Source organism: Mytilus galloprovincialis, chromosome 1 (assembly GCF_965363235.1).
Source record: "Mytilus galloprovincialis chromosome 1, xbMytGall1.hap1.1, whole genome shotgun sequence".
NCBI classification, from domain to species: domain Eukaryota; kingdom Metazoa; phylum Mollusca; class Bivalvia; order Mytilida; family Mytilidae; genus Mytilus; species Mytilus galloprovincialis.
Window position 1 is genome coordinate 106,225,925 of NC_134838.1, and position 10,017 is coordinate 106,235,941.

The 10,017-nt window shown below is 33.7% G+C and overlaps 1 long non-coding RNA gene across 1 annotated transcript; it reads right to left on the reverse strand.

The window, feature by feature from the left end:
- Nucleotides 1-2,538: 2,538 nt before the first annotated feature.
- LOC143049136 (uncharacterized) lies at nucleotides 2,539-9,868 on the reverse strand. The gene is made up of 2 exons (XR_012970082.1): nucleotides 8,772-9,868; nucleotides 2,539-8,071 (listed from the first exon to the last, which is right to left on the reverse strand). It is a non-coding gene; the product is annotated as an uncharacterized LOC143049136 (long non-coding RNA).
- Nucleotides 9,869-10,017: the final 149 nt, after the last annotated feature.

The window sequence follows — 10,017 nt, forward strand, 5'->3', positions numbered from 1 at the left end:
TTAATAAGCCAATCAAAAAAGTTTATGAATTATTTTGACTGACTATTTCGTCGTATTTTAAATGAGTTACATTTCATTGGTCGAAAAAGACACACCTACGAGGTCACTCACCTCAAAACGGGTTTCGTTAGATCTCCCACGCGACATATCAGGAAACGGGAGCGATGAGAGATCGGTTTTTAATTAGATTGCAGTGTCAGAGTTCTCATTGCTATTCAGATCATTCATTCGTTGTGTGATCAGGTGCATCACACAGTTTTAGTAACAAGAGGCCATTCAATCAGGCTCTTGTTACACAACCCTACAAGTCACCCAACTTTCCCCGATGGCATATACACAAGAACTGAGTGTATGATATGGAACGAATAGAATATTCACAGTGTGGGAACGGAACTGTACGGTTTTTTTATTTAATATTTTGTTCATTCGGGAGACAGTCAAGTGGGGCTCTGCCAACATCCGAAAAAAAACCCAACAAATTGCTGAATGAAAGTTTTGATTAACGCACACGTTTCAATATCAAGTTTCTGCTTCAAGACTTGGCGACGAAAACATTATACATATATATAGAAACCAATCAAATACAAAACGACATATGCAGCAAGACATTTTTCCTTAAATGGTTGAAGTCCGAGTGAATTGCTCAAAATTTTCCATCAAAAGCGAATAAAATTTAGTATGAAATTCAAAACAGTGTAGCTGTGGCCATTGATTGACACATTAAAATCATTCATTGACTGGGACAATTTAGGTGAACGTTTGTATGTAACGACCAATGCTCACTATGTACTTTTTAAAGACACTTAAACTATGGGGTCACCAAAGGTTCTCAACACCTAAATAAAGTAATTCGAAAAATTAATCAGAAATAACACGATATTTTGATTTATATCAATTATATAAATCAAAACACAAAGGTTATTCCTGATTAATTTTTCGAATTATTTTATAATTAAAGGCGTTAAGAAACCTTTGTTGACCCCACAGTTTAAATGTCTATCGTAGGTACGTCATGAACAGTGGTTGTTACAGACAAACGTTCACGTAAATTGTCCCAGTCAATGGATGATTTTGATGGGTCAATCAATGGCCACAGCTACACTGTTTTGAATTTCATACTAAAAAAAAAAAATGAAAAAAAGACCATTGTCACTACAACAATTTTTACAATTAACCTTTTCCTGATATATAGTCTAACCATTCCGAAAGTTTGATAACCATCGTCAGTAGAAAATTAAATAAATCAATATTCTTGATGTTGGTAAATGTCATTGACTGTACAATTGCTTGCTTGCTTACTGTACAATCACTTGGTGCTTTTCTGTACAATCACTTGGACAAATAATAAAATAAATTGCATATTTATAGAGTCTATCATTGTTTTCCATTACTTCACTCGATATTGATGTACTAGTATTCAATATCTAAATAAGAGTGAACATATATTTTGAATGTTTACAAAATTTAATGTGTAGTCTTTCTGAAAGAAGCTTAGAATAAGCCTGATCTGCATTTGTAGTCATAGATTTTTTTATTTCTATATATAAGATAAACTTATAATATATCTTAATATATTTACTTCTAATATTTACATATATATCACACTCTAATATAAAATTATATTTGTCTTCGATTACTTTTTTATCACACATAGCACAAACACTGGAAATGTTAGAGTATCTTCTAGTTTCTACATTGATTGAATGTGAATTGATTCCATATTTAGTAACATATGACTGGTATAAACTGTTCAATGGTCGATACAAATAAAATTGCAAAGTATTTCCATCATGTTTAAATTGATACAAATTACATTTTGAAGTATTTTTAACAAATGACAAGCCTTCAGCTACATGTATATAATTATTAACAATTCTTTTTTTTCAAATTCCTGAAAAAAGAATTGACTATTTCCAACACTTTGTGCTAACCATATATCATGTTCAGTATGTCTTATATATTACAACTCCAGTTGAGTTTATCATTCGGTTTTAACAAAACTAGATTTGTACATATCTTCATAAATACTCTTCAAGATACAATTATTATATTCTAATAACTCCAACCAATGACAATTATACTGAACATTCTAACATATATATTTACATATGTAAATGGTAAACGCCCAAGTACAAATTCACCATGATTTACTATTTAAACCAAATAACTAAATAGAACGTTGTAAAGCGTTCTCCGTTTGTAATCTGTTTTGAGTATAAGAGTTTACAACGGTAAATAGAAATAATGAAAAAGGTTCTTTTCTGTGACAGTGTCAATGTCAAAAGCAGTGGTGTTGGTTGCTAGAGTTATTGTCGCATGTTTGTTCGTGCATTTCAAAAGACAACTGATAAATTGTGTTTTAAAGATGCAACGAAGAACATAAATGAAAATAACTTTATACAGAAAAAAAAACCAGTTTGTTGTGAATATGCAATTATAAATATTTTCGCTTGATCGTCACTTTCTTACATATACTTCACACGTATTTCTATCAAATCTGACATTATCCTCGAGGCCCAAAACATAACAAATAGATAATAAGGTTTTGGCAGTATTTGGCCACAGCTTTATCTTGAATAAAATATAACATATATGATATATAATATGTATTTAAATTGGCAATCTTGCTCTGAAATATATTTATCAATGTCTGTATTTAATATATATGTAAATTATAATGTGGCTACCGCAAATTATGGCAAACCACTAATATAAATATATTTAAGTAATATGTCTGGTACGAGAAGTTGACTGATGAGCCCTGGTAATCAGAGGCTATCATTACTGTTCACTGAATATATGAATGTTAAATCCAGCGCAGCGAAATGTGCCAAATGTGCTCTGCCAATGTCCACTTTTACATCTACATTGTGTTCACTAGTTGTCTCCTACTCTCCCATCTCAGTACCATTAGCAGAATTAAGCTGAAATATAAACTTAAAAGCAGTATCTGGTTTCTTACTTCCATTCAGAACAAATACACATGTAACACAAAATTAATTTACATTGGGAGGGTGGTGGGTTTTTTAAGAAGATTATTTTCTCGTCCAATTTTCGTCTGCTGCAATCTTGCCGACGTATTTCGAAAAGACCAAAGCGAGGTTGCGATCAAACTAATAAACACAAATGTTAAATACCCAACAGTGAACCACCACCTGCCCAAATTAAAATCTTCGAGTTTGTACCCAATGGATAACGGGCTTTAAAATTGTAGATTTTAAATCCTTTTATCCTCGAGGCCCAAAACATAACAAATAGATAATAAGGTTTTGGCAGTATTTGGCCACAGCTTTATCTTGAATAAAATATAACATATATGATATATAATATGTATTTAAATTGGCAATCTTGCTCTGAAATATATTTATCAATGTCTGTATTTAATATATATGTAAATTATAATGTGGCTACCGCAAATTATGGCAAACCACTAATATAAATATATTTAAGTAATATGTCTGGTACGAGAAGTTGACTGATGAGCCCTGGTAATCAGAGGCTATCATTACTGTTCACTGAATATATGAATGTTAAATCCAGCGCAGCGAAATGTGCCAAATTGTCCGATAAGATCAGGGTAACAACTTGATCTGATTGGACAACCGCCACTGAAAAGAGGGGGTGTAGCTGCGCGAAGCTGTGCCAAATACAATTTAATATATTAACTTTCAAGTTACTTCCTAGTAACTTACTTGAAACGTCAGATATAAAATGTTAACATAACAGTTGTATCTATTTACAGTCGGGGAAGGTTAAATTAATGCCAAGATTCCTGATGATCATTTCTAATCCTCCCTGGAGGGTATTCAAAAAAATGTTATTTCCCAAAGACGTCAAATGCACTCCATCTTTCATTAAGAATAATTCATTAGCCTTTATATCAGGGTAACGGAGGTAACAACCATCTGTTTTGGTTAAAAATGATGCTATAGAGGTATTAACCCTCATTCTACATTTTTCCATGGCATTAATATTGTCAGAGTAACGCCAACTTGATCTCGGAATAATTTGAGACCAGACAAAAACTGTGTCCAACATCAGTTGACGCATCCAACTGAACTGTTTCCTTATTAGTTCACAAAGAGTTTTTGAACTTTTTTCCCCTATATCATTGCCTCCAATATGTAAAACTAATATAGTTGGCGGATCTTCATATTTTAACATGGTTCTTATTTGTTGTTTCATGTCCAGCACTTTACCTCCACATTTTCCCTGCCACCAAATATTTACTCCCATCCTCTGCAGCCCCAAGTTTACCCCTCCCGGTCTTCCTCTGGCTTCCCCAAAGGCATGCTTAATAATCGAGGATCCAACGATCCAAACTGTAGCATGTCCTGCAATTCTTAGAAAGCAATTATTACTTGCTTATATTGATGCAGGACATACCATTTATTTACATAATACAATATTATTTAAATGCCAGCTCAAGACTGCATTACAAAATAAGCAAATATAGAAACATATTTACACAAATAAATGTACATATATGATGTTCAGGCATTTAAATCCTAATGTAACGCAAAAAGGCCTGTGACTTCCAACGTCCCATTTCTTTAATTTGTTCATCAGAAATACCTTCTAATGCACATGTAGTTGCCATGCCAATTCTAAAGGAATGGGACTTAAATCCATTGTTTTCTATACCAATTACTGACAGAGACCTTTTTAATAATGCTGAAAACTGGTATCTTGTAAGGGGGGATCCATCAAAATGACAAAATAAAGGTCCCAGATAAGGTGGGCGAACTTTAATAAAATTAGCCATTATTTGTACTGGACATACATTTTTGTTTTTCTGCTTAGAAATAACGATTGTTGTTCCAGAACCAAACTGATCAGTTTTAGATGACGTCAATAAAACCTCTAATCTTGCATCACAAAGCTTTATATTTTCAAATTTTACAGTATGCATCTGCTTATTTTTACAATCAACTGTTATTTCACCTACTCTCATAAAACCATGAAAGGCTAGCGAAAATGAAGCCATAAACAGTTTTGTCTCATACCCGTTTTTGCAAATCACCGCCAGTGACCTCAATAATTTTTCCAATATATCTCTCGTTATGGGTAATCTAGTGTCCTTTTGATTTGGGCCCCCCAACCTTTTTATTCCTTCAATCAATTTTCTGACAACAAATGTCTGTGTATTGTCTTCTAAATTGTTGATTTTATTAAAGTAACTTAAGCCTGAAATATAGCCAGATACTGTTGAGTGGGACAATTTCTTTCTAAACATATAAACAATGAATGATGTCAAGTCATCAAGCGGAATAGGCCAGACATCAGAAAAACCATGATTTTCTCTGAATTTAACAAATATGTCCATGCTATGCAAATATGCTTTCTGTGTACTGGGTGCTAATGAATTTATAAGTAAATGATTCATTTCAGTTCTGAAATCATCGACAGGAATTCTTGTGGGATTGCTGCTGGAGAACTGTCTGCATTCGGGACCAAGTCCATAAAACGTTGTTCCTGAAATCGAGAAAGAGCATCTGCGATTGCATTATGCTCACCCTCAATATGTTGTGCCCTAAATTGTATGTTATTGTTCATAGTGAGAAAAACTAGTTGTCTTATCAATATCATAACTCTCTTTGATTTTGATGTTCTTTTGTTCACAATGCTTACTAATGCCTGATTATCTATTCTCAACAGAATCTTTTTATTTCTAAATGAACGACCCCATATCATGAACGACAGCACGATGGGAATAAGCTCCAAACATGTTATATCCAATAAAATGCTAGTATCAGCCCAACTACTTGGCCACTGGTATTGTACCCAGTGACCTTGAAAATAAGCTCCACAACCTAATAAAACATTACCTGCACTATCAGTGAATAATTCCAGACTTTCATTAGTCGACCAAAATCTATCAGGAAAATAACACTGACCATTGAATTGATCTAGAAAATTTAGCCAAACTCTAGCATCTGCTTTGACCTCTGAATTCAATCTGACAGTATAATAAGGCTTTCCATTCTTAACTGAAGCTATCAAATCGTAAAAACGACGAATAAAAGCACGGGCTGATATAATAGCCCTTGAACAAAATACCATTAAACCAGTAATTGATTCAAGTTCCTTCAGTGCCATTTTCTTTTTCGACAAGACCTGATCAAGCATAAATTTAAGTTTATCCAGTTTTTCAGGGGGGATTCTAACCAACATAAGTACTGTGTCAATTTCAAGGCCTAAAAATGTGATACATGTGGTAGGACCTACTGTTTTATTCTCTGCTAGTGGAACACCTAGCTGCCTACATACTTCATTAAAAGTGTCCATCAAAATGGTACAATTATCCGTTGAACTTTCACCAGCAAAGAAAAAGTCATCCAAATAGTGGTCTAAAGTCTCAATGCCAGCTTTCAATGCAACTGTTTTATGCAAAAAAGTGGCAAATTTTTCAAAGAGGGCACATGATATAGAACAGCCTTCAGGCAGACATTTATTAATATAATATTTCCCATCAAAGAAAATTCCCAGAAGGTCAAAATCAGCTGGGTGAACCAATAAAATTCTAAAGGCCTGACTAATGTCCATTTTTGCGCAAAGCACGTTATTTCCTAATTCAGAGATCATCCCAACCACTTTATCAAAAGAAGAATACTTTACTTTACAAATTTCTGGATCAATGAAATCATTCACACTCCAGTTTAGAGGATATGACAAGTGAGTTATAAGACGCCATCCACCGTCATTTTTTGAAACTACCCCAATAGGAGATATTCTTAAAGTTGAAATTGGTATTTTTGAAAAGGGGCCCAACATTCTACCAAGATGCACTTCTTTTTGTAATTTTAAATTCGTTTCAGTTTTGTGAACTTCTGCCGAAATGAGATTGCTTGCAAAACTCGAGATCCTTGGACCAGTATAGTTTAATCTAAACCCCTCTATAAATCCCAATAATAACATTGCTGCATCAGTTTTGTTTTCATAATTTGACAGTAATTCTCTTAAAGATTTAATTTTGACTGGGGTTTTGCCTTTGTCCCATAAATGCTCCAGGAGAACGGAATCTTGTGTTATTTTGCATTTGCCTAGGTGCAAAGGGTTGAAAATTAGATGCTGTTTTTTGTGGTGCTTGAGGCCGGGCTGATCTGAATCTCTGAACAATCCCAGGTGACTGAGGATTATTAGAGTTAGTCACTTTGCTATTAGTGCAATATATAACCGGATGTACCCCACTGCATTTTAAACAAGCATGTTTGTATGTGCAATATTGTTGGGTGCACGTCCCATTATAATTATATGCATAGCATTTAAGAAAATTGTTTGTTGGTTTTTGTGCAATATTGAACTCTGGCCCATTAATTGGACCTGCTGGTTGCATATACAATAACCATAGCTCAGTGTCTATGACAGACCAGGATCCAGCAGGCTCCTGTGATCTACGTAGTCTAAACTGTTCATCATACAATTTCCATCCTAAACCTGCATAGCGTTTAGCCCCTAACCTGACAGTTTGCATATACTTCAACAGTTCTTGGAACTGAGATGTATGTATAGTACAATAAATACTGATATATATTAAAAAGGCATCCGTCCATATACCTATTGTGTTAATTCTTGTATCCTGTTGCTTAGGTTGTAATATAATCTGTCCCTGATTAAATGTAAGTGTTTGATTCACTCCTGTTATGTTTTGTGAATTATTTAACAAACTGCCCATATCTACATATTCCCCATTTATTACTTTTTGTTTGACATTTTGCGATACGTTTCGCGCTATGTCATCTGACGCCTTAACCGTTTCAATGGGTAAGGCATAACCTGTGTTAATTAGGGGTTGGTGTAATGTTGTATTACCTGGAGCAGGGTAAATTGTTTCTGCTGGCAGTGTTGCTGGGATCATTATTGGACTGTGTGGTAGTACATTAGTTGTCACTGTGTTTGAGCCGAGCTGTACAGGTGGTGTTCCACTTGTTCTAGGTAATCTATCTGCAATATTAGCAGTCGCCTCTTCCTGTTGCTGTTTCGACTTCTTTGCAGCAGCCGCTGCGCCTCCATTATTGGCCCTGCTTGTCGGCACCCTTTTTCTGCCGGACCTCCTATACATGATCTGAAACTTAAAGTGTATGTGTTATCTTCATTCAAATACATGTGCTTTACCTTATATATATATATAAAATATTAAAAGTGAATATCCAAAAACATACGTATTTCACAAATCTCTCTCCGATTATATGCCTATAGTTTGCTCTTTCGTGTTATTCTCAGGATATATAAACTAAGAATCAATTACTACTTACTAAAATGATTGTTTTGCCATTTGTGCAAATCCGAAACATACGAGTTTATCAAAGCCGGTTCCGGTTTTTATGCCCACCGTTAACCGGAAGTTTGTCATTACAAGTTTGTCAATAAATAGAGTCGAAACACTCAACTTTTTGCTCATTTTTGTCCTGTATTTCGATGAACTAAGTTATCGACTGCATCAATTTATATGCTGACAATAAGCTATTTCAAAATTTCATTGTGAAAATATTTGGTTGATTTGAAAACCCCTTATATCACTAAAGTACGGCAATAACAGTTATAAATTCCTTCACATTTTCAAATTGCATAAAAATATAATGTCTAACACAATCTTGGTTTGATTTATTTTTGGCTGTGACCGTTTACTTAAATTCGACATTCATTTGCACATTAAATTTTTGTATGTTTTTAAATGTCGTTTTTAACTAAAATTTCAAGACATCGGGATTAAATCGATATCAATCCGTCTTTATCGTATATCAAAATAAACTTATAGCCCTTTATCAAACCTATTTCAGGTGTTATTTCAACTTTTTTAAGAAGATTATTTTCTCGTCCAATTTTCGTCTGCTGCAATCTTGCCGACGTATTTCGAAAAGACCAAAGCGAGGTTGCGATCAAACTAATAAACACAAATGTTAAATACCCAACAGTGAACCACCACCTGCCCAAATTAAAATCTTCGAGTTTGTACCCAATGGATAACGGGCTTTAAAATTGTAGATTTTAAATCCTTTTATTACAAAGCAGCTATTATAAATAAAATTTATTCGAACTTTAAATGTGCAATCAAATATATATGAAAGTCGTCAACTGGTCAAGTGGGTAGATGCATATATCGTTGGCCAATTGAACGACAGGTCCTAATTTTGTTGTTTTAAAACTTCTAGAAATATTAACGGAAATAAGGAATGAGTTAAGAGAAATAAATAAAAACACAACGACTGAATTAAATAAAAGGATGTTTGATATAATGTATATTTCGTTTTGTTTTTAAAATCTAAACTGAAGAAAACATGGAAAGATATGGCGAAAGTGAGCACCCAACTCTACAGCTTTTTTTTACCGACGATACTGAAATGTTTGATGTTATAAAACAATTTTAGCGTCTTTGGCCTACTTAATCTTTTTATTTGGATACTTGTGGTTATCTTCTACAAGTTCAACGGGAACATTTGAATAATCTATAATAGAACCCAGATTGAACCAAGAAGTCGGGTTGCTATAACCAAACAACCCGGATGTTGAACCAGTTACCATGGTTTCGAACAAAAGAACACGGATAGAACCAAGGTTCAGAACCAGACAGCCCAGATGGAACCAAGGTTTAGAACCAGAGTGCCCGGATAGAACCTTATTGCATTCGGAATTCTCATGCCGACTGTTTATACCTTCAACGTATTTTCCAAATCATTTAATTATTAGTATATTTATATATAATTTATATATAAAATAATATGTATGACTTAAAACTTTTAATATCCTTTTGTTACATCAAGGAATTGTATATTTAAGTTTAAATATACAATTCATTGATTTGATTACACTTAAAATACATCATGTAAATATTTTGAGGAAAATCTTTATAGATGGACTGGTCTATGATAAGCGAACCGGTTAAACCCCGCCAAGTTAAGTGAAATAAATCGAGTAATACCTGCAACAACGTGTTTATACTAAGTCGTTATAACGACTTTTAAAAAAATAAAACTCCAAGTTGACACTAACCGGATTTCGTATGAATACATTCTACAT